The sequence below is a fragment of the Schistocerca nitens genome, chromosome 7 (assembly GCF_023898315.1).
Source record: "Schistocerca nitens isolate TAMUIC-IGC-003100 chromosome 7, iqSchNite1.1, whole genome shotgun sequence".
In the NCBI taxonomy this organism is placed as follows: Eukaryota; Metazoa; Arthropoda; class Insecta; order Orthoptera; family Acrididae; genus Schistocerca; species Schistocerca nitens.
Window position 1 is genome coordinate 567656711 of NC_064620.1, and position 26193 is coordinate 567682903.

Sequence of the window (26193 nt, forward strand, 5' to 3'; positions counted from 1 at the left end):
AAAGGCTCCCTGCTGGCCGCTTACTCAGCCACTTCCCTCATCCACGGCAAATTATTGGGCAGACTTCGGGATGTTTTTGAAAGCACTAGTGCTCGTAAAGAATTTCATTCCCTCACCTGCGTTAGATGAAGTCACGCAGTGGTCCACCTGGAATGCAAGATACACTACTGGCCATTAAAATTGCTACACCAAGAAGAAATGCAGATGATAAACGGGTATTCATTGGACAATTATATTATACTGGAACTGACATGTGATTACATTTGCACTGAATTTGTGTGCATAGATCCTGAGAAATCAGTACCACTAACAACCACCTCTGGCCCTAATAACGGCCTTGATAAGCCCAGGCATTGAGTCAAACAGAGCTTGGGTGGCGTGTACAGGTACAGCCGCCCATGCAGCTTCAACACGATACCACAGGTCACCAAGTGTAGTGACTGGCGTATTGTGACGAGCCAGTTGCGCGGCCACCATTGACCAGACGTTTTCAATTGGTGAGAGATCTGGAGAATGTGCTGGCCAGGGCAGCTATCGAAGATTTTCTGTATCCAGAAAAGCCCGTACAGGACCTGCAACATGAGGTCGTACATTATCCTGCTGAAATGTAGGGTTTCGCAGGGATCTAATGAAGGGTAGAGCCACGGGTCGCAACACATCTGAAATGTAACGTCCACTGTTCAAAGTGCCGTCATTGCGAACAGGAGCTGACCGTTACGTGGAACCAATGGCTCCCCATACCATCACGCCGGGTGATACGCCAGCGTGGCGATGACGAATACACGCTTCCAATGTGCGTTCACCGCGAAGTCACCAAACACGGATGCGACCATCATGATGCTGTAAACAGAACCTGCATTCATCCGAAAAATGACGTTTTACCGTTCGTGCACCCAGGTTCGTCGTTGAGTACACCATCGCAGGCGCTCCTGTCTGTTCAAATGGTTCAAATGACTCTGAGCACTGTGGGACGTAGTTGCTCAGGTCATCATTGCCCTAGAACTTAGAACTACTTAAACCTAACTAACCTAAGGACATCACACACATCCATGCCCGAGGCAGGATTCGAACCTGCGACCGTAGCGATCGCACGGTACCAGACTGTAGCGCCTAGAACCGCTCGGCCACCCCGACCGGCGTTCCTGCCTGTGATGCAGCGTCAAGGGTAACCGAAGGGTAACCGGAGCCATTGTCTCTGAGCTGATAGTCCATGCTGCTGCAAACGTCGTCGAACTGTTCCGGCAGATTGTTGTTGTTTTACAAACGTCTCCATCTGTTGACTCAGGGATCGAGACGTAGCTGCACGATCCGTTACAGCCATGCGGATAAGATGCCTGTCATCTCGACTGCTAGTGATACGAGGCCGTTGGGATCCAGCACGGTATTCCGTATTACCCTCCTGAACCCACCGATTCCATATTCTGCTAACACTCTTTGGATCTCGACCAACGCGAGCAGCAATGTCGCGATACGATAAACCGCAATCGCGATAGGCTACAATCCGACCTTTATCAAAGTCGGAAACGTGATGGTACGCATTTCTTATCCTTACACGAGGCATCACAACGTTTCACCAGGCAACGCCGGTCAACTGCTGTTTGTGTATGAGAAATCGGTTGGAAACTTTCCTCATGTCAGCACGTTGTAGGTGTCGTCATCGGCGCCAACCTTGTGTGAATGCTCTGAAAAGCTAATCATTTGCGTATCACAGCATCTTCTTCCTGTCGGTTAAATTTCGCGTCTGTAGCATGTCATTTTCGTGATGTAGCAATTTTAATGGTCAGTAGTCTATAATAGACGGGAGAAATACCTTCAGAGTTCATGAAGAAGGTAGTTCCATAGAAAGCAGATGCTGACATGTGTGTAATACTGAATCATCAGTCTAGTAAGCCACAACTGAAACATATTGACACGATTTATATACAGAAGAATGGGAAAACTGGTGGAAGTCGACCACAGGGAAGGTCAGTGTGGATTACAGAGAAATGTAAGAATATGTAAGACAGTTCTGTCCCTACAAATTAGCTCTTACTCTACAACCACTGAGAAGCGAATGCCAGAAGGTGCTTCCCATAGTACAACGCTCCTCTACTAGACTGTCAAACCATGTTGGGCACTTATACTGTTCAGCCAATGTTTGCTTTTTCGTGGAGACTGATAGCTTCTGGTATTTAGGCTGTGATGTATGTATTTTTTTCTGCCTATCGTTTCTTCCTTGCTAAACCTCGCTTTGTTTATCGTATCTTTTCTTGCAATTTGTCCAGGAGGTTGGCATAGTATTCTCCAGTAATTTTTGCCCCATGGGAAGATAATCTACAAACAGAATCCCTTTGCATCCCAGAACACTGGATGCCATGACCTTTACGCCGAAGGAATTGTCTTTGCTCTCTTTGGTGATGGAGAATCAGCATGTCTCCACTGCTTTGTCTGGGGTATAGTAGAGCACCCAAGTTTCATCTGCGGCGCAAAAAAATCTTTTTTTTCTTTTCTGATTCTTCAGTTAAAATGTGCTAAACTTTTCCAGATGACAACTGTCATGCATGACAGCACTTTCAATCGGCGATCCTCCATGACCATTTTGTGCACTTCTGCAATGATTTCTGGAGTAGTGACATCTTGGCCGACCACTGCGCGGATCATCACCTAAGCTCTCCCAACCAAGTTTAAATTCATTTGTCCACTTGGCAACAGCTGAATATCAAGGATCAGAGTCCCTCACTGCATTCTGAAAATCGGAATGAATGTCCTCTACTTTCATGCCTTTCTTTAGGAAGTACTTAATCACGCCCGCGAAAGGCAAAGGTCCCGAGTTCGAGTCTCGGTTCGGCACACAGTTTTAATCTGCCAGGAAGTTTCATATCAGCGCACACTCCGCTGCAGAGTGAAATTCTCATTCTGGAAACATCCCCCAGGCTGTGGCTATGCCATGTCTCCGCAATATCCTTTCTTTCAGGAGTGCTAGTTCTGCAAGGTTCGCAGGAGACCTTCTGTTAAGTTTGGAAGGTAGGAGACGAGGTACTGGCAGAAGTAAAGCTGTGAGGACAGGGCGTGAGTCGTGCTGGGTTGCTCAGTTGGTGCCGGCACGGTAGCTCAGCGTGTTCGGTCAGAGAGTTATGTGCTCTCTGTAATAAAAAAACTGAGTCAATCGATCAACAACCAACATAAATGGATGTCTTACGACGTCCGCCCCGAGCAGATGCAACGAACAATAGCGAACAAAATGAAATTAAAAAAAAAAAGAGTTGGTAGAGCACTTGCCCGCGAAAGGCAAAGGTCCCGAGTTCGAGACTCGGTCCGGCACACAGTTTTAATCTGCTAGGAAGTTTCGCTTAATCACTGCTCGAATTTCGATTTTTTTCTGTGTTCGCTAATCACTACGCGGGAACAACAACAGAGCCACGTCACCGCCACAGCTCTCTTCCAACAGCACTGACGTGGCACGTGTCTACAGGCAAAAGTTCAATGAACATCACGTAAACAACTCGTTGCGCTAGCGCTGACCTCTCATGGTGATTCCGAGAACTTTTCAAACCAACGTCTTTTTCTCTGGCTATCGCTTCGTCTCCTGCTGCTGCTGGAGACATCATCAGACGCTGTGGATATGGTCCGTTACTTTCTGATTAGTTTCTTGTTGCAAAAAAATATTCGTTCAAGCGTCCTTACAAGTAGCCCGTACAGTAGTGGTGCCTTAATTGACAGCTGTGTCGTGACAACATCTGAACACTGTCGAGTCCAGCAAACAAAATAGAACATGAAATTGTGAAACTTACTTAAGACTACACCCGAAGAACTATCACGAACACAAGAGAAAGGACGAGATTATGTTGAAACTCGGCAGTTCTTAGGAACAAACTAGAAGAATCAACAATTTTAAATTCACAACAGTTAATTACAATATTTTACATCAAATAAATAGGTGTAAGCCAAAAAACATTATTAATTTGAAAGGCTGGTACAAAGTGTCACAACGTGCCCACGTTATGCCCATAGCGACCGCCTGCCGTATCACGAACACACTGATAACAGGGTGGTATACGAAACCTTCAAAACAACAAACGGTTACACACGTAACAACAAACAATGATTTCACTAGCCCACAACCGGTCCAGAGCTTGGGATTGTAACGCGATCGCAATAACTATAATTAACAAAATATTTTCATAAATAAACTTTAAAAAACCCAGTTTTAAATCAAATGCACACGACATCAGTTAATGGCGCCACAGAATTACTCAGCAGTTGTTGTACTCAAAACAAGCAGCATACTCTAGCAATAGCCGTCCAGTTACAAACACTAACTAAACGTTATATGTAAATTGAAGGGGGAGAGGAGAAGAAAGGAAATGAAAGGGGTGGGGTCACCGCTGTCAGCTCCACTGGGACTTTGTGCGGAAGCGGCGGCGACGAGTGAAAACACGCACCGGGCCGGGATTCGAACCCGGGATCTGTCGCTTACTAGGAGGCTGCGGTAACCACTGCGCCATCCGAGACACAGCGTTATCACAACTGCACGGATTACCTGGGCTCTCCTCACGGCCGACCCACACTCCCAGTGAGCACCACCTATGCGCAGCCCTTTTGGTCCACGTTCGTCTTTCCTAGATTCCCACAGGAGGTCAGACGTATTTCTGGATCCGTAATGAAGTAGATGGCTTCATTGCCCAGTTAGGCCTATCACATTAGACTGAATGTGTGGTGTCTGTCCTTTCGCACATGTTCAGAAGAAGAGACACCATACTTCCAAATAACTACTGATTGGTTGCTATGATAAGCTAATGCGCCAGTGATTGCAACTTTAATGTTATTAAACAAGGATGTGTTACCGTAAGCTCGACTCACTTAAAATAGCTCAATGAAATGGAAATTACACAAAAACTTAAAATAACCTTAACACGCATATGCAAATCTGCACTCCGTCTTCAGGCCAGAAGTGGCCCATCGGGACCATCCGACCGCCGTGTCATCCTCAGCTGAGGATGCGGATAGGAGGGATCTGTTGTCAGCACACCGTTCTCCCGGTTGTTAAGATGGTTTTCTTTGACCGGAACCGCTCCCATTCAGTCGTGTAGCTCCTCAGTTGGCATCACGAGGCTGAGTGCACCCCGAAAAATGGCAACAGCTCATGGCGGCCAGGATGGTCACCCATCCGAGTGCCGGCCACTCCCGACAGCGCTTAACTTCGGTTATCTGACGGAGACCGGTATATCCACTGCAACAAGGCCGTTGCCTGCATATGCAAATAGAACACCTATTTTCAAAAGCAACCAGCACATTGACATACCAAATAAGACTAACAAGGCTGAGACTTGTTAGTAGTAGGGCAAAACACACTAAAGAATTAAAGTACAGGCAACGAACGAAGTTTTACTGGCTTGCAGATGCTCACCCACATGTGCCGCTGCATAGAATTACTTTGCATCAGGGTACAACAGCAACTGAAGCCGCCTTGCACTGATCGTATTCCACTTTTGGCGAGCTAGAAAAATGCCGCCGCACCATATGCTTCCAACGGAGAACTCGACCCGCTGCAACGGGGAACGTCCTTCACGCCGAGCACTGCCTCTCTCGATTTAACACGACGGCTTAAGGAGGAACGGTGGGGTGACCGACCAAAATACTGCTCAGAGTCCAGATATTCTTTCTCCGTACTGGACTGTAGAAGACAAATGGCGTTTGCTGCAATTAATAAAACATACATTGAAGTTTTTACTGGTATATTTTTATTGAAAAGAATTAATATCTTCGCTGTGTAATTCGGACTTTCCCGAGACGACTGTGATAAAGGTATACGAACAGTTATCGGCGTAACTCGGTTCGAGCCCTCGAGCGTTTGGTATCCCCATCAGGTCGGATTGAGGGAGGACATAGAAGCAATTCAGAGGCGGGTTGCTAGATTTGTTAGTGGTAGGTTTGATCATCACGCGAGTGTTACGGAAAAGCTTCAGGAACTCGGGTGGGAGTCTATAGAAGAAAGGAGGCGTTCTTTTCATGAATCACTACTGACGAAATGTAGAGAACCAGCATTTGAGGCTGACTGCAGTACAATTCTACTGCCGCCCACTTACATTTCGCGGGAAGACCACAAAGACATGATAAGAGAGATTAGGGCTCGTACAGAGGCATATAGGCAGTCATTTTTCCCTAGTTCTGTTTGGGAGTGGAACAGGGAGAGAAGATGCTAGTTTTGGTACGAGGTAACCTCCGCCACACACCCTATGGTGGATTGCGGAGTATGTATGTAGATGTAGAAGTAGAACTCCGGTTGTGATTACCTGAATCATGAAATTAACTTATCACCCTCATCCTTACAAATGTAATTTTAGCTCATCGTTGGGATTTACGAAAAAAAAAAAAATTCAACTGACCAAAAGTCATTAACATCGGACGAAAATTATAGCGTGGGCGACAACAAACATGCCGAAAAACATGGTTTCGAGAGAAACGCCTTTAAAGTTTGACAAGTAATTATCATTAAAAAAAGGGACAAAGCTTATAACTTACTGGATATCATCGATGCCTGGTCCGTAATAACTATCACCCCGTTTAGTGGATGGCCGCTTTCTGCTGCTTTGACCTGATAAGCCCTGATTTTCGTCCTCAAAGCCCTTTTCGTCGATGAGCCTATTGCCAATGGCGTCTGTCTTCACTGAATCTGCGTCTTTCATCGCCAATTTTGACTTGAAGGGCATTTGACAGTATGGCCTACATTGAATAGACATACGGCCAAATTTGGAACAATCTTGACAATTTCGCTTCGGTTGCATGTTATTTCTGGAGCGTGTCTACAAATGGGTCTATTGAAATTTTCGTTCACACTTTGAGTAAAACCGCCCAAACAACGCTCCAGCAAACCAACTTTACTCTAATCGGTATAAATATGGGTGATGGCATGGGTAAAGACTTGTGGCAGTGGCGTTTTGCGTGTGCACGCTCCGCTTCAAACGTTAGTTTTTGGAGTTCATGCATGAATGCCGTAATAAAAAAATTGGAGCTTTTTTCGACCGTCACCCTGTTGTTGCCCTTTAATAGCACATCACAGCATTATTCGGCCTTCACTGCTGTGTACAACAAGTTTTAAAGTATACTTCGGCACCACACCATCTCCAGCCTGCCGTAAAATCATCTTAGACGAAGCACTGCAATCTGCTTGGTGGTGAACCGCCACATTCACTTGCCCTTCCGCAACTGTCTTCCCGGTCCACGCTTTCCTCCATTAAGTTTTAGCGCTGCACCTCGCGGTGAGCAATACATAGCGGGCCGATACCAAGACAGTCTGCAATCTCTGAGGAGTAGAACTGTGTCCAGTGTCCAGGTTCCAGCTCGACAGCTTGACTCTCAGTTCAGAAGCTTTCAAGATTGGGTTAATATGAAATAAATTAAGGTGGTGATTTTCATGCAATACAGGAGTTTTAGATAATCTGCCTTCCCCTCCCCTACCCCCCCCCCCCCACATCACCACCCCCCATTTGATAACAGAACGTTCATACAACCATATGAAATTATCAGAGAAGTTCCTCTTTGAAATATTCAGTTCTCGCGTCACATTTGCTTGTGTCGCCAAAGCTTTAAGGGGCTCCGGAACGCCCTATACTTGCAATGTTAAAATAACGCTTATAAATTACATCTTTCCTCACAAAGTATTTGAGGTAGGAAGGTGAACTTTTTACAGATTATTTATTGGAATATGGGCTACAACTTAACACAGGGATTTTACAAAATTTTAGTTCAGTTATTAAAGATGATTTTTTTTTCAATTGTAATGAAAATTCACAACATTTTTTGCAATTTTTTATTTATATATTCAAAAATATACAGTTTTTTGGAAAAAGGCTGTGTTAAATTATGCAGAAGGTACTGTGTAACATTTACTGAAAGTTTGAAACAAATATGTTTGGAAGATCCTTAGAAAACATGTAATTATTATGAGAAAATAAAAGTTTTGGGAATCGAGCGACAAAGATTGGATTAACTTTTTAGTGCATTCCAGGTCCATAGGATGGATTATCTTCATCCTCTGCAAACTCCTCCTCCAGCTTCCTCTTGTTCCTCCTCCTGTCTACTCTTGCTTGTATTTCTACACTCTTTACAGCCCTGTCTGCAGCCCGAAGGCGTTCCTTGTCTAAAGCAAGCATCGCTCGTACCATGTTAGAACCTATCTTCATTCCCATATTTCTAAATACCTTGCACCTTACAATGTTGCCATCATTGAAAGTCGCAACAGCATCATACACACCAAAGTGAAGTGTTTCTATTCCAACAAATACAGTCTTGGGGATTCTCGACCATATAACACTATTTACACTTTCATTGGGGTTTTGAGTTTTTCCGTGAATACACTTTTTCAACAGTTCAGGTGCTGCCAAGTCTCTGAAAATAGGTTTTATCACCTCCATTATTGCATGAGGCAGACTATGCTTATGAGTATACACTTCACCAGTTAGCAATCCTTTGTTATATTTACACCAACTGTCTTCTTCTTTGGGACACAATCTATGTTGGGGATTTTCATCGTCTTTATTGTTTACAGTAATAACACATACCTTTGGCTTTCCAACATTTCTCCTTTTCTTAAAAGCCTTCAGAGGATTTCTAATAACTTTACTTTTACTCATTATTATACTTCAACAAAACAGAGACTCAAGAAACAGAATTAATTACGAATATTTTCGAGATAACGACAGAGTAAATAAACATGAAACAATCGACAATCACACCAGCGATATATATTGAACCATCACAGGTTAGCCACAACACATACTTTATCTCACATCACTAAAATGTACCTGATGAACACGGACGTTAATAATAACACCATTTGACAGCAGTTTAACAGCGCCACAGTGGGTCACGCCCATGTAGAACACATTTCAAAAAAAATTTAAAAATAGTTGTAGTCTTCGGAATTGAATAAATTATATATCTATTAAAAGGTAATAGTCTGCAGATTCAGAAAACGCAAAAAAGTAAAAATTGAACTTTTCATGATTTTGAGCCTTTCCGGAGCCCCTTAATCCTTGACGTGAATTTCTGAACTTTGTCGTTTTGTGGTTAGGTTCGTACTGAAATTTCCATGTCACGTCACCCTTGATTATTTTTTTCCAGGAAAGAATTTTCCTCATATTGTATTTCAATCACATCGCGGCAATAGTCCATGTGTCGTTGTCGTTCGGGATAAACTTTGCACATATTCTTTTTCTTCTTCAAAACATTCTGGGGAATATCTTGAAGACTTGATTCGGCGATGTTGGTGCTCTGTGATTTGTGACAAAAGATCGCTGACGCAATACGGCCGGACGTCCACCACTTAACACAGCCCGACGACAACTGACTGGTCGACTGCAGGTATGTTGTTCACAGTTTAGTTCAAGTTGAAACAGTGGCTACTGCGCTGACATCACTTATTCGTCAGGAATATCAGTCTGGGAACATTCTGGACGGAAGGTATACATCAGTGAGCGCTTGAGGAGGACTGTGTCCGACAAACGATTGGCGGGAGTAAATGAAGTGTAAAAAGAATGAAAACTAAGTGTTTTTGCAGAACTTACGTGACAGAAACAAATATGTGCTCACCTACGGAACTACAAACACAATTCTCCTTCGCAGATAATGAAAAAGATCATGAGAGAATTCATTTCCTAATTCGTTGACGGCTTCATTCATGACTCTCCTCGTCCCCATTTTTACTTGTTTCAAATTATGTTTGCCGGCGAGGCTTTGAGAGCGTGGTGAAATCGTCTTTGCTTTCGAAAAAGCTTTCTAACAACGCTACTGAACCATGGCGGAACTTCGCTGACCCTCACAGGTTTGCTTGGCCCATATCTCTCGAAGGCGTAACGTACGCTGTCCTTGAATTTTGTTCACTTACTCTCGACATTTCCCGTCTGAGAAATTAATGTTTGACGTAGAATGCACAGTTAATCCGATATTTGCCTCTTGCATAGAATAGGTTCAGGAATACTTTCTTGTTACAAAATTTTGGAACCCTGTGAATTATTGCAGAACCATTATTTTAAAACATAGTGACTACTCTTAAGCTATCACTAGTTGTATTAAGTCAGCGTTGGCTGTGCACACTATGGAACGATGTGTACTCACGTTGCTCACGGAAACTAATGTGCAAACAAGCCGACTGTTATCTAATGTGGGATAATTGCTTCAAAAAATAAATTAAGAATAAATTAATTCAAATTTTGTTGGAGATAAAATATTGAAACCACATATTCCTTTTATTTACTTACAGTCTGTTTGGTTAACATGTACTCGTAAACGTACAGCTGATTTTTATGTGGGTGCGGTCTGTACATGAGTAACATGGGAGCCATCAGACCTGCTAATCGTGGATTTTGAGGAGTCTTACAGTGTTGTAGTGGGTTCTGTCCAGAGTACCTGGCTGGCAGCTTTTCATGTGATGCGCTTCTAGTTTCGTAGAAAATCGAGTTGAAGTTTGATGCATACCCGTAACGTCTCCACATTTCAGCCAAGTGAGTGTAGCACACTGGGTAGGTTCGGTATTAACACGCTGGTGGTACGAGTTGTAATTCTGCCTGTACACTTTTTTTTAATTTTATAGTACAGAAATACTGAAAAACGTATTTTTATTATTTGTAAGGAAGGAGCCAAATACAAATTTTCATACATTTAGCTTCAAAAATGCTTTCATAATGAAATATTTCCTTAAAAACTTTCCTCCAATATTACACCCGCATAGGGGTTGAAAATAGTGAAACGCTTATTTCTGACCGAGAGCCCAAATGCTATTTTTTTATAGATTTAGCTTGAATATTCTTTCATAATGAAATAATTTCATGAAACTTTTCATCCTTCGTTTCACTCCGTTCGGTTGCTGAAATTCCAAAAACAATGAACATGCATTTTTGTTTAAATTTCTAGCTGAGAAAACATATAACAGATTTCGTAGTTTTAGCTTCAAAATTGCCTTAATGACAACATACCTTCAGAAAGCTATTTCTCCTCTATTTCACATCCTTAGGCCTGTAATTTCGAAAAATCCCTATTTAAACGACGCCTACAGTATACAGTTTCCAATTTTAGGTTTCTATTCCTGGTGGTTTGGTTTGGGCGATGTTGACTGAGTGAACACATTGCCTTCTGTATATACTAGTATAGCTAATCATTTTCGCCGTGGTAATTTCATTAAGAAAACAAACCTCCTTCGGATGTGTATTTCGTTTGGTACAGATTACAAAACTGTCTTTCCCCTTGTCGCTTGCCGTGCTAGATCGGATTTCCTGGTGGTATTTGCGTATAAGTACTCGTATGTGCGTAGAATCAAATGAAACACAAATTCGTAGAGCAACACTTACGTTTAATGAAAGTTGCTGCCTTGCAGGCACACAAAGTTTTTACAAGCGATGCAGGAAAACAGTGCGTTTGGATAAAAAAAAACATTGTTCTTTCTTCTATCAACTTCAATTTGCGCCACGCTGTGAACGTAGGTGCACAAAACTGAGTAGAATTGAAGAATGGATTTTTATGGAAATTATTCTCGAAGCTGTTTATCTATTAGTCTTTAGCAAGTCGAGATTTGATCGTGTCTGATCAGTTTGTCCTCCCTAGGTACGTAAAATGAAAATCCCCAGCCCGTGGCTAAGGCATGTTTGCGCAATATCCTTTCTTCCAGGAGTGCTAGTTCTGCGAGGTCTGCAGGAGAGCTTTTGTGAAGTTTGGAAGGTAGAAGACCAGGTACTGGCCGACCTCAAGGTGTGAGGACGGGCCGTGAGTCGTGGCTGGGTAGCTCGGTTGGTAGAGCACTTGCCCGCGAAAGGCAAAGGTCCCAAGTTCGGGTTAAGGTCCGGCACATAGTTTTAATCTGCCAGGAAGTTTCAGATGGAAGAAATTTTTTCTTGTCCCATGTACAGAAGAATGAGGTTTTAAAAGATCTTTGTACAGCACTTCCGTTAAATTCCATGACTTCGCGATCTCTATATTTATGAGTAACTCGTCAGCTCACTTTCTGATCACTCCGACCAAAATTAGTCAATAGTTCCTGCATGCCCAATAAAATAAGAGGGAGTATTTTTACTGGCGTAGTTATACAGGGCTATTACAAATGATTGAAGCGATTTCATAAATTCACTGTAGCTCCATTCATTGACATATGGTCACGACACACTACAGATACGTAGAAAAACTCATAAAGTTTTGTTCGGCTGAAGCCGCACTTCAGGTTTCTGCCGCCAGAGCGCTCGAGAGCGCAGTGAGACAAAATGGCGAAAGGAGCCGAGAAAGCGTATGTCGTGCTTGAAATGCACTCACATCAGTCAGTCATAACAGTGCAACGACACTTCAGGACGAAGTTCAACAAAGATCCACCAACTGCTAACTCCATTCGGCGATGGTATGCGCAGTTTAAAGCTTCCGGATGCCTCTGTAAGGGGAAATCAACGGGTCGGCCTGCAGTGAGCGAAGAAACGGTTGAACGCGTGCGGGCAAGTTTCACGCGTAGCCCGCGGAAGTCGACGAATAAAGCAAGCAGGGAGCTAAACGTACCACAGCCGACGGTTTGGAAAATCTTACGGAAAAGGCTAAAGCAGAAGCCTTACCGTTTACAATTGCTACAAGCCCTGACACCCGATGACAAAGTCAAACGCTTTGAATTTTCGGTGCGGTTGCAACAGCTCATGAAAGAGGATGCGTTCAGTGCGAAACTTGTTTTCAGTGATGAAGCAACATTTTTTCTTAATGGTTAAGTGAACAGACACAATGTGTGAATCTGGGCGGTAGAGAATGCTCACGCATTCGTGCAGCAAATTCGCAATTCACCAAAAGTTAACGTGTTTTGTGCAATCTCACGGTTTAAAGTTTACGGCCCCTTTTTCTTCTGCGAAAAAAACGTTACAGGACACGTGTATCTGGACATGCTGGAAAATTGGCTCATGCCACAACTGGAGACCGACAACGCCGACTTCATCTTTCAACAGGATGGTGCTCCACCGTACTTCCATCATGACGTTCGGCATTTCTTAAACAGGAGATTGGAAAACCAATGGATTGGTTGTGGTGGAGATCATGATCAGCAATTCATGTCATAGCCTCCACGCTCTCCCGACTTAACCCCATGTGATTTCTTTCTGTGGGGTTATGTGAAAGATTAAGTGTTTAAACCTCCTCTACCAAGAAACGTGCCAGAACTGCGAGCTCGCATCAACGTTGCTTTAGAACTCATTGATGGGGACATGCTGTGCCGAGTGTGGGAGGAACTTGATTATCGGCTTGATGTCTGCCGAATCACTAAAGGGGCACATATCGAATATTTGTGAATGCCTAAAAAAACTTTTTGAGTTTTTGTATGTGTGTGCAAAGCATTGTGAAAATATCTCAAATAATAAAGTTATTGTAGAGCTGTGAAATCGCTTCAGTCATTTGTAATAACCCTGTAGTATACTGTGCTGTGAAGGTATGGCTATCTTGTTGAAATCTTTTTTCTGTTCGGGGACGGTTTTTGCTCGTTGTGGAAGAGATCTATGGTAGTACATTGGTCGGCACTCGCAGCCGGTTTGATCGGTACCAACCCTTTCGCAACTGTGGACGTGTATACACGTCCTGCTACGTCATTTCCCGGGTATTCGGCACGTTTCCTTGAGCGCTATGGACGTCTGAATGCGTCCTGTGCCGCTGACCTCTAACTGCTGCGGAGGAGTCAGTTCCGTAACTCGATGAATAAAAATTTTTCGAGTATTTATCGTAGAACATATGTACCACATTACGTGCTACCATCTGCAAAAAAAAAAAAAAAAAAAAAAAAAAACCCTGTTTCGATGTCCTGAACCGTTTGTCTATGACGATAGTTACGACCACATGATTCGCGACACGCAAGGAAGCGAATGGGCGCGTGACGTGCGATCGCCCTTCGGACATAAAACCCAATAACTCGAGAACGAAATTACGTATCTTTCTCCTCTCAATTTTAAAGAAAATTTCGCAATCTTATCTACATTACATTGACTGCAGTGTATGAACTAAAATCAAGTAACTACAATACATAACGCAAAGAAATCCAGTCATTTATCAAGCGAAAATATTAGACAGTAAGATGTGTAAGATGTGCAAAAATAAAATTTTTCACCGAACAGTTTTCCTAAAACTGGATGATAAGTATCTTCTAGCAGCCGGCAAGTCCGCATGGAGATTATATACAGGGTGAAGCCAAATTCGCGCACTCGGGCTTCGCAGGACGACTCCTCACACGCCAGCGATATAAAAAAAAAAGTCACAAAATTTCGTCCTGCGACTACATCCGGCAGAAAAAGGACGTTAAAGAGTGGCAATCTGGCAACGTTGTTACCACATGTACAGTAACTAGCTCTGTCCAGACGTGAGGTTGTTCTGTCCAGGTGGTGTAGTGTTCTGGATTAGCACGCAGGAGGTCGAGGGTTCGATCCTGAGTTCAAGAATACGTTTTTTATTTGGTAAATGTAGTCCAATGTGGTACGGTATCTGGCATCTTAAGCGTCAACAGCGATTGCAGATGGTCCTCTGGATAACATTTGCACTTACATATGACAATCGTAGACATGGAACATTGGTCAGCTTTCCACGACGTGGGCTCGAATTTATTCGCACCACTTCCTCTACTAGATGCGAAACCTGTTTTCTTTGTACCCTCCTTTAATGGTCACACAGATTAGTAACAACTATTATCCTTGCCTCGTTCAGGTCCATTACATTTTATTAGGAGCTTACGTTACCGGTAGGACTAGCAATGTGCTCTGCGAATAATGTCCAAACCCGGTTACTTTTTGTATGTGTTATCACCATGGTCCCATTTATTGTTTCAATTGTCTATTTCTACATTGTCTAATCACGTATTTGTTGTATTCAGCGTTACAAAATGTTGTAAATTTAGGGTACATGTGACATAAGAAACGGTGTATATTGCAGTATGAAATGTCAGAATGAAATTAGCAAATAAAAAAAGTGCACCTCAACCCAGGATTGAACCCTCTACATCCTGCATGCTAACCCGAAACTCTATCCACTGTCCCAGCTGTGCAGCATGAGTAAAGTATGCTGTCAGAGGTAGTTACCATACGTGTTGTTACAGTGTTGCCGGATTGCCACTCTTTATCTTCCTTTTTCTGCCGTATATACTCGCCAACCGAAATTTTGTGAGACATTTTTTTATCGCTGGCATGTGAAGAGTCGCGCTGCGAAGCCCCGAGTCCGCGAAATATCGATCACTGCAGCGTATAAGATTAAATCAACTATACATAAAGTTTACACAGCCATTTTTACCTCTGCGAACTCTTCATAAAACTTCGTACCGTATTTTATTTAATTAGATGCAGCGCATTAAGTGAGATGGACAACAAAAAGAAATTCAGTTCTTTATCGAGTGTTTGAGACTGTAAGATGCGCAAAAATTACTTATTTTCACAAAATAGTTTTCGAGAAATCGGATGATAAGTATTTCATATCGGCCGCAGCGCCGTCTCTATACACAGCCGCCAGAACTTGGAGAGCAGTACGCGCCTGTAAGGAATGCCGTCTCATCACGGAATGTAAAGCGCACGTCTGTAGTAGCGAATTGGTTATTACATAAACTAATTCAAAATTCTTGATGAGTACTTTCGTCTGTATCCGGAATCCTTCCGCAATTCCGTATATTTTTTGTGATATTCTGTACTCTGAGAAAAAATAGAAAAGTATACAGGCAGGATTAGAACCCGTATTACTAGCGTGGTAACTATGAACTTGAAGCGCTGCGTTACGCCCGCTTGGTCAAAGCGCGAATGCCGTTACAAGTTCAGGATGTACGTGTAAAACTTTACCATCGATTTTCTCGGCAGCATGCCAGGTACTCAGGACAGGTTCCTCTACAACACACCTAAGACTCATGAAAATCCATGATTAACAGGTGTGATGGTTCCCTTGTAAGACGCTCGCCCGACGAACCCTCATACTGATGAATACAGCTATATAACTATGCTAACACTTCTCATTCTCACGTGATCGTGTGTTTTTAAATTCAGTGGTGGCACTATTTCTGTATTGTCTTCACAAGTGATTATGATAGAAGAACAATACTCGTGGTCGTTTCGCATGTGAATGTTGCCGTACGAAGAAGTTACATACGACACGGCAGTATCAGTACAGAGAGAGAGAGAGAGAGAGAGAGAGGAAGAGAGAGAGAGTGTGTATGTGTGTGTGTGTGTGTGTGTGTGTGTGTGTACGACATTCTGCCCACAGATTTTTACGCTTCGTATGTGGGACTCGGTGGCGTTCGGTCGGCCGTGTAGGACCGGAAATTGAATTCCCAGGATGTTTGCGGTATCGGCACTTCGCGTCTGATGAAGTGCGAGGAAAACTCTGTCTATGGGAGGCAACTGTCTGAGGCAGACGACGTCACGTTAACGTAGCAGCGTCATGACTGCTGCCCTGCTTCCCAAAGTAGCACCACAATAGCGCCTGCAGGGAATACTGGGAACGGACAAGCGGAAACCATTACGGTGTTTTCATAGACCGAATTCTTAATTGTACAAACAGTTTTAGTCAGTAACCATTGCAGGAGAAGTACATTAAGCTAGTAGGGGCAAGAACTGCAAAACAACGAAGAGTTGAAACTTTATTAAAATACTTAATCACTCCATTTGTGTAATTTTGTTGATGTCATGATAAGTTTTTAGTGGGTGTGGTAATGACTGCTGTGAGTTAGTAGATACAGTGAAGCAATATTTAGGAGGTGACGGACTCAGTTGATTGAGAAACTCGAAGAATCATAGTCCAGGGAGAAGAAATTTAAACTTCAAGGCTTCCCAGTGACTTCTTCAGAACGTCTACACTGCAGACATATGATGTCAGACAATAATCCCTAATAATTAAATTTGTATTTGGTATTAGCTTTACTGTATGATTAAATGATGATGGCGTCCTCTTGGGTAAAATATTCCGGAGGTAAAATAGTCCCCCATTCGGATCTCCGGGCGGGGACTACTCAAGAGGACGTCGTTATCAGGAGAAAGAAAACTGGCGTTCTACGGATCGGAGCGTGGAATGTCAGATCCCTTAATCGGGCAGGTAGATTAGAAAATCGAAAAAGGGAAGTGGATAGGTTAAAGTTAGATATAGTGGGAATTAGTGAAGTTCGGTGGCAGGAGGAACAAGACTTTTGGTCAGGTGATTACAGGGTTATAAATACAAAATCAAATAGGGGTAATGCAGGAGTAGGTTTAATAATGAATAAAAAAATAGGAGTGCGGGTTAGCTACTACAAACAGCATAGTAAACGCATTATTGTGGCCAAGATAGACACAAAGCCCATGCCTACTACAGTAGTACAAGTTTATATGCCAACTAGCTCTGCAGATGATGAAGAAATTGATGAAATGTATGACGAGATAAAAGAAATTATTCAGGTAGTGAAGGGAGACGAAAATTTAATAGTCATGGGTGACTGGAATTCGTCAGTAGGAAAAGGGAGAGAAGGAAACATAGTAGGTGAATATGGATTGGGGGGAAGAAATGAAAGAGGAAGCCGCCTTGTAGAATTTTGCACAGAGCATAACTTAATCATAGCTAACACTTGGTTCAAGAATCATAAAAGGAGGTTGTATACCTGGAAGAATCCTGGAGATACTAATAGGTATCAGATAGATTATATAATGGTAAGACAGAGATTTAGGAACCAGGTTTTAAATTGTAAGACATTTCCAGGGGCAGATGTGGATTCTGACCACAATCTATTGGTTATGAACTGCAGATTGAAACTGAAGAAACTGCAAAAAGGTGAGAATCTAAGGATATGGGACCTGGATAAACTGACAGAATCAGAAGTTGTAGAGAGTTTCAGGGAGAGCATAAGGGAACAATTGACAGGAATGGGGGAAAGAAATACAGTAGAAGAAGAATGGGTAGCTCTGAGGGATGAAGTAGTGAAGGCAGCAGACGATCAAGTAGGTAAAAAGGCGAGGGCTAATAGAAATCCTTGGGTAACAGAAGAAATACTGAATTTAATTGATGAAAGGAGAAAATATAAAAATGCAGTAAATGAAGCAGGCAATAAGGAATACAAACGTCTCAAAAATGAGATCGACAGGAAGTGCAAAACGGCTAAGCAGGGATGGCGAGAGGACAAATGTAAGGATGTAGAGGCCTGTCTCAGTAGGGGTAAGATAGATACTGCCTACAGGAAAATTAGAGAGACCTTTGGTGAGAAGAGAACCACTTGTATGAATATCAAGAGCTCAGATGGCAACCCAGTTCTAAGCAAAGAAGGGAAGGCAGAAAGGTGGAAGGAGTATATAGAGGGTTTATACAAGGGCGATGTACTTGAGGACAATATTATGGAAATGGAAGAGGATGTAGATGAAGACGAAATGGGAGATAAGATACTGCGTGAAGAGTTTGACAGAGCACTGAAAGACCTGAGTCGAAACAAGGCCCCGGGAGTAGACAAAATTCCATTAGAACTACTGATGGCCTTGGGAGAGCCAGTCATGACAAAACTCTACCATCTACTGAGCAAGATGTATGAGACAGGCGTAATACCCTCAGACTTCAAGAAGAATATAATAATTCCAATCCCAAAGGAAGCAGGTGTTGACAGATGTGAAAATTAGCGAACTATCAGTTTAATAAGGCACAGCTGCAAAATACTAACGCGAATTCTTTACAGACGAATGGAAACACAGGTAGAAGCGGACCTCGGGTAAGATCAGTTTGGATTCCGTAGAAATGTTGGAACACGTGAGGCAATACTAACCTTACGATTTATCTTAGAAGCTAGATTAAGGAAAGGCAAACCTACGTTTCTAGCATTTGTAGACTTAGAGAAAGCTTGTGACAATGTTAACTGGAATACTCTCTTTCAAATTCTGAAGGTGGCAGGGGTAAATACAGGGAGCGAAAGGCTATTTACAATTTGTACAGAAACCAGATGGCAGTTATAAGAGTCGAGGAGCATGAAAGGGAAGCAGTGGTTGGGAAAGGAGTGAGACAGGGTTGTAGCCTGTCCCCGATGTTATTCAATCTGTATACTGAGCAAGCAGTAAAGGAAACAAAAGAAAAATTCGGAGTAGGTATTAAAATTCATGGAGAAGAAGTAAAAACTTTGAGGTTTGCCGATGACATTGTAATTCTATCAGAGACAGCAATGGACTTGGAAGAGCAGTTGAACGGAATGGACAGTGTCTTGAAAGGAGGATATAAGATGAACATCAACAAAAGCAAAACGAGGATAATGGAATGTAGAAAAATTAAATCTGGTGATGCTGAGGGAATTAGATTAGGAAATGAGACACTTATAGTAGTAAAGGAGTTTTGCTATTTGGGGAGTAAAATAACTGATGATGGTCGAAGTAGAGAGGATATAAAATGTAGACTGGCAATGGGAAGGAAATCGTTTCTGAAGAAGGGAAATTTGTTAACATCGAGTATAGATTTAAGTGTCAGGAAGTCGTTTCTGAAAGTATTTGTATGGAGTGTAGCCATGTATGGAAGTGAAACATGGACGATAACTAGTTTGGACAAGAAGAGAATAGAAGCTTTCGAAATGTGGTGCTACAGAAGAATGCTGAAGATAAGGTGGGTAGATCACGTAACTAATGAGGAGGTACTGAATAGGATTGGGGAGAAGAGAAGTTTGTGGCACAACTTGACTAGAAGAAGGGATCGGTTGGTAGGACATGTCTTGAGGCATCAAGGGATCACAAATTTAGCATTGGAGGGCAGCGTGGTGGGTAAAAATCGTAGAGGGAGACCAAGAGATGAATACACTAAGCAGATTCAGAAGGATGTAGGTTGCAGTAGGTACTGGGAGATGAAGAAGCTTTCACAAGATAGAGTAGCATGGAGAGCTGCATCAAACCAGTCTCAGGACTGAAGACCACAACAACAACAACATTAGCTAATTTATCTTTTCCAGAAAGACATTTGTTTCTCTTGCCAGTCTGCATTTTATGTCTTCTCTATTTTGGCTATTGTCATTTATTTTATTGTTCAAGTATGAAAACTCTGTGTCATTTCCAAATCTTAATTCCTTAGCATCGCCCGATTTCATTCTACTACAATCCATTACCAATACTCATGTTTGAAAGTGTTGATATTTATCTTACAATTTCTTTTGGAAACATTAGCCATTCCATTCAAGTGATTCGCGGGGTCTTAGGCGTCTCTGGTAGAGTAACAATGTCATCGGCAAACTGTGAAAGTTCTATTTATTCTAGCTTATAGATAACGTTTTATCCGTACTACCTTCAGAATTTCAGTCAACGTTGTTCAAAGCATTCTGTAAATGAACAAGTGTGGTATATACAATTTTTGCCTTCCTTCTGGCTATTTTCTATGAAAACGTCTTAGCGAAATTCGACCTGTCTACCTGCTCCATTCAGCGTCATGTTGGTTCGTGCCTACACCATTCACAGTTCAACTGTTTATTATCCTGTAGTGAGTCCAACAGTGATGGGGCAGAACTGATAACTTCAAGGAACCGAAGTTCTTAAGAACCAAAAGCACATTTGAGAACGGAGAACCCGTACGAGCAGCGCCCAGCCACAAGGTATACGGACGCTACAGTTTCGCAGCCAGCTTGTTAAGTTCTCGGTGCTCGCTTGCTCACTGCAGATTCTTGAACATGGGACTTGGTATGTGTTTCCATGTAACCCCACAACCTTAAATTACGACTACAGTTATCATGGGATTATTGAGACTGGACCGAGGATCAATGTAATCCTGTTGCCTGGTCGTATGGATCATGTTTCTCGCTATGCCAGGTCCATGGTAGTGTCTGGATACGCCGCTATAAAGGCGACCAGCTGCACGAAACGCGTATTGCGGCACGGACGCAGGCCGGTGGGGCAGTACTATACTGGGCTTCCGTGGGACCCGTGCTATTACTCGAAGACACCAAGGCAGCTACGGACAGCATCAACATCATACCTTACACCTACATCGCATCATGTTTGATGTTTTTACGGTCGACAATGCCATCTTCCACACAAAGCTTCACTGGCTGAGTCACAAGAACACGATCGTGCTTCAGTGGTTTGAGGAGCGTGATTATAAACTGGCGTCGACGTCTTGACCACCAGATACGCCTGATCTGAACTCCATGGGACACGTGTTGGACGCTATCGGACGCCAGACCCGCGCCCACAAATCACAAGCAGGTAATTTACGGGAACTGAGTGACTCCATCGTAGGTTGGTTGATTGGTTTGTGGGACTGAAGGGACCAGACTACTAGGGCCATCGGTCCCTTTATCCACGAACTCGAAACACCTACAAAGAATAAGATGAAACAATGGAGATGACAAGAGACGACACAGGACAAGAAAGACGCAGACAGAGACCAGAAAAAAGGAATTAAAGTCACACCGAGTGTGACAGTGGTTGGGCGACCATAGAAACAAAAACGGAAAAGCCAACCACCAAGAAACGCACTAAAACCCCCAGTCTAAAATCGTAGGCTAAATGCCAGACTCAACACAAAAAAAGTGAGATCCGGAGATCTTGCTGGCCAGGGTAGTTGACGTACACCTTCTAGAGCACGTTGGGTGGCACGGGATACATGCGGACGTGCATTGTCCTGTTGGAACAGCAAGTTCCCTTGCCGGTCTAGGAATGGCAGAACGATGGGTTCGATGACGGTTTGGATGTACCGTGCACTATTCAGTGTCCCCTCGACGATCACCAGTGGTGTACGGCCAGTGTAGGAGATCGCTCCCCACACCATGATGCCGGGTGTTGGCCCTGTGTGCCTCGGTCGTATGCAGTCCTGATTGTGGCGCTCACCTGCACGGTGCCAAACACGCATACGACCATCATTGGCACCAAGGCAGAAGCGACTCTCATCGCTGAAGACGACACGTCTCCATTCGTCCCTCCATTCACGCCTGTCGCGACACCACTGGAGGCGGGCTGCACGATGTTGGGGCGTGAGCGGAAGACGGCCTAACGGTGTGCGGGACCGTAGCCCAGCTTCATGGAGACGGTTGCGAATGGTCCTCGCCGATACCCCAGGAGCAACAATGTCCCTAATTTGCTGGGAAGTGGCGGTGCGGTCCCCTACGGCACTGCGTAGGATCGTACGGTCTTGGCGTGCATCCGTGGGTCGCTGCGGTCCGGTCCCAGGTCGACGGGCACGTGCACCTTCCGCCGACCACTCGCGACAACACCGATGCACTGTGGAGACCTCACGCCCCACGTGTTGAGCAATTCGGCGGTACGTCCACCCGGCCTCCCGCATGCCCACTATACGCCCTCGCTCAAAGTCCGTCAACTGCACATACGGTTCACGTCCACGCTGTCGCGGCATGCTACCAGTGTTAAAGACTGCGATGGAGCTCCGTATGCCACGGCAAACTGGCTGACACTGACGGCGGCGGTGCACAAATGCTGCGCAGCTAGCGCCATTCGACGGCCAACACCGCGGTTCCTGGTGTGTCCGCTGTGCCGTGCGTGTGATCATTGCTTGTACAGCCCTCTCGCAGTGTCCGGAGCAAGTATGGTGGGTCTGACACACCGGTGTCAATGTGTTCTTTTTTCCATTTCCAGGAGTGTAAAGTGCGTAAGGACATAGCAAATGTTGTTTAGAATCAGGATGTAATGTGATTTGCCATGGCATGGAACGCCATGATTAATGTACCGTTTCGCCACAACAGTTTGTACTGTTTCACTGTCTAAAATCATGCCGTACTGAACCAAGTATTACGCTTCTATTCTTGTGTTTGTTTACTGTTCGTGAACTTCTGAGTGTTAATGTTTTAAAGAGTTTACTTATCTTACGGATTTTTATGTTTTTTCATATGATGTAATGTTTATACTGTTTCAGTGTCGTAAAATCCTGCCGTACTGAACCAAGTATTACTCGTCCATTCTTGAGTTTTTTACTGTTCGTGAACTTCAGAGTGGTAATTTTTTTAAAGAGTTTACTTATCTTGCGGATTTTTATGTTTGTTCATATGATGTGACTGTGATGAAATGTATGTGAGAGAATCTGAGCCATGCAGCCTTTTTACTTGATAGCTAAAATTCACAAATTGCTACGCTGAAGCAGTGTTCTGACGCATCTTCTGCTTTGGAGAAGTATACTGCTTCACATGTGTATAATCTGCTTCGTATTACCTTCAAGATGACAGTGATCTATTATTCATGCTGATTTGTAGGTGAGTGATTATGTAAAATAACAGACCAGCAATTGTTCAGTTCAAGTTATCGCTTATATTGAGTTGACAAAATTCGCACAATGCCTCATAATACTGTGTCAGACCTAGACGTGGAATAGCCTCAACACGTTGGAAATCCCCTACAGAAATATTGAGCCATGCTGCCTCTATCGCCATTCATAATTGCGAAAATGTTGCAGGTGCCGGGTTTGGTGCGCGAACTGACCTCTCGATTATCTCCCATAAGTGTTCGATGTGATCCATGTCGGGCGATATGGATGCCCAAAACTTACGCTCGAACTGTTCAGAATGATCTGCAAACCAGTCACGAACAATTGTGGCTCGGTGATATGGTGCATGCCATTCATTAAATTCCATCGCTGTTTGGGAACATGAAATCCATGACTGGCTGCAGATGCCGTCCAAGTAACCGAACAAACTTTTTCAAGCACTCATCGGTTCAGTTGAACCAGAGGACCCATACCATCCTATGTTAACATAACCTATGCCATTATGAAGCAACTACCAGCTTGCACAGTGCCTTGCTGACCACTTGGGCAATGACTTGGTGGGGTCTGCGCCACACGCAAAACCTGCCGTCAGTTCTTACCAGCTGAAATTGGGGCTCGTCTGATCAGGGCACGATTTTGCAGGCGTCTAGGGTCCAACCGATACGGTTACGAGCGCGGAGAGGCGTTGCAGGCGATTTGCTGTCAGCAAAGCTACTCTCGTCGCTCGTCTGCTATCATTGCCCATCAACACCAAATTTCGCCGCATTGTCTTAACGGGTCGTTCACCGTGCGTCCCACATTGATTTCTGAGCTTATTTAACACCGAGTTGACTGTCTGTTAGCACTGACAACTATACGCAAACGCCGCTGCTCTCTGCGGTTAAGTGAAGGCCGTCGGTCTCTGCGTTGTCCGTAGTGAGAAGTCATGCCTAAAATTTGGTATTCTCGGGACGCCCTTTACACAGTGGATCTCCGAATATTGAATTCTCTAATGATTTCGGAAATGGAGTGTGCCATGTATCTAGATCCAACTACCATTCCGCGTTCATAGTTTGTTAATCGCACCATGCGGCCTTAATCACGTCGGATACCTTTTCACACGAATGAGTACAAGTGACAGCTCCACCAATGCCGTGCCCCTTTATATCTTGTGTACGCTATACGAATGCCATCTGTATATGTTCGTATCGCTGTCCTATGATTTTTGTAGCCTCAGTGTATTATTTCCAGTCTGTTTTATGGCAGCAGCTGTTTCTATACAGCAACAACATATGTTTCCTCAGACTGTCTTGGCGCGATTGATTAAAAGTGTGCTTCCTCGTGTTCTGTCGCGTTATTGTTTCCATTTTCTGCGCAGTGTTTCGCCAACAGAGTCACCCGTGTTCTTCAGATGCTATAAGTTTTACTGTTATTTGTACTTGCTGCCTGGACTTCAACCAGACGGTCTGGATAGAATCCAGGGCTCGAGTACATTAGAATGTTTCATTTTTCCCAAATACGTGACTTTCATACAGGGTGTTACAAAAAGGTACGGCCAAACTTTCAGGAAACATTCCTCACACACAAATAAAGAAAAGATGTTATGTGGACATGTGTCCGGAAACGCTTAATTTCCATGTTAGAGCTCATTTTAGTTTCGTCATTGTGTACTGTACTTCCTCGATTCACCGCCATGATTTCATACGGGATACTCTACCTGTGCTGCTAGAACATGTGCCTTTACAAGTACGACACAACATATGGTTCATGCACGATGGAGCTCCTGCACATTTCAATCGAAGTGTTCGTACGCTTCTCAACAACAGATTCGGTGACCGATGGGTTGGTAGAGGCGGACCAATTCCATTGCCTCCACGCTCTCCTGACCTAAACCCTGTTGACTTTTGTTTATGGGGGCATTTGAATGCTCTTGTCTACGCAACCCCGGTACCAAATGTAGAGACTCCTCGTGCTCGTATTGCGGACGGCTGTGATACAACACGGCATTCTCGAGGGCTGCATCAGCGCATCAGCGATTCCATGCGACGGAGGGTGGATGCATGTATCCTCGCCAACTGAGGACATTTTGAACATTTCCTGTAACAAAGTGTTTGAAGTCACGCTGGTACGTTCTGTTGCTGTGTGTTTCCATTCCATGGTAAATGTGATTTGAAGAGAAGTAATAAAATGAGCTCTAACATGGAAAGTAAGCGTTTGCGGACACATGTCCACATAACAAATTTTCTTTCTTTGTGTGTGAGGAATGTTTCCTGAAAGTTTGGCCCCTTTTTGTAACACCCTGTATATCCTCGCTGAAGCCTCGAGTCTCAGCGATGCAACAGATATGTATGCTAAATTTCAAGAAGGTTGGAAAATATTTAGGAGCTGCACATGTGATGACTTATTTCTGAGTTCTGAAATTTATAATAACGCAGTGCTTTGCGCTAATGGGTTTCTAATGTGTTTCTTTTATCTTTTGCAGGTAATTGAACTTTAAAATTGGAACCAATAGAAGAAACTGCCTGCTAGGGAAAGTGCCTGGTGGTGAGTTTTTTGAAGCTCTCTCCAAAGGGAAAAATTACTTTTAGTTTTTATGTACCATCACGAGGAAATGAAAGAAAAACTTTTTGATGCTGCTAAATGTACCAGTACTGAACTTCATACTCTTCCAAACAAATTTCCTTTCCTGCCCTTTTTCTTACCAAACTACTACTTGAAATTGAGGCCGATTTCATGGTGAATTTCACTATGGATTTACCTACAGAAAAGTTTTCAATATTTATCAGTTAATAATAATGTGATGTGTCGTTGGAGGTTTTCAAAGATATGGTTACTTCGCACCCTGTTCAGTTTCAGGGAAAGACCACAGCTGTCTGCTGGTAATCATTTAAAATAATAAAATACCCAGCGAACGGAAATAACGTTATTCCAGAAGCGATATGACACGAAATTGGTTACTTTATCATATTAATATAAACGTATTTTCCATAGCGCTCATTACTAAAGGCTTGGAGGGCGATGGGCGGAAGATTTATATAAAAAACAGTATTCTTTAATTGTTGACATATTAATAACAAACTT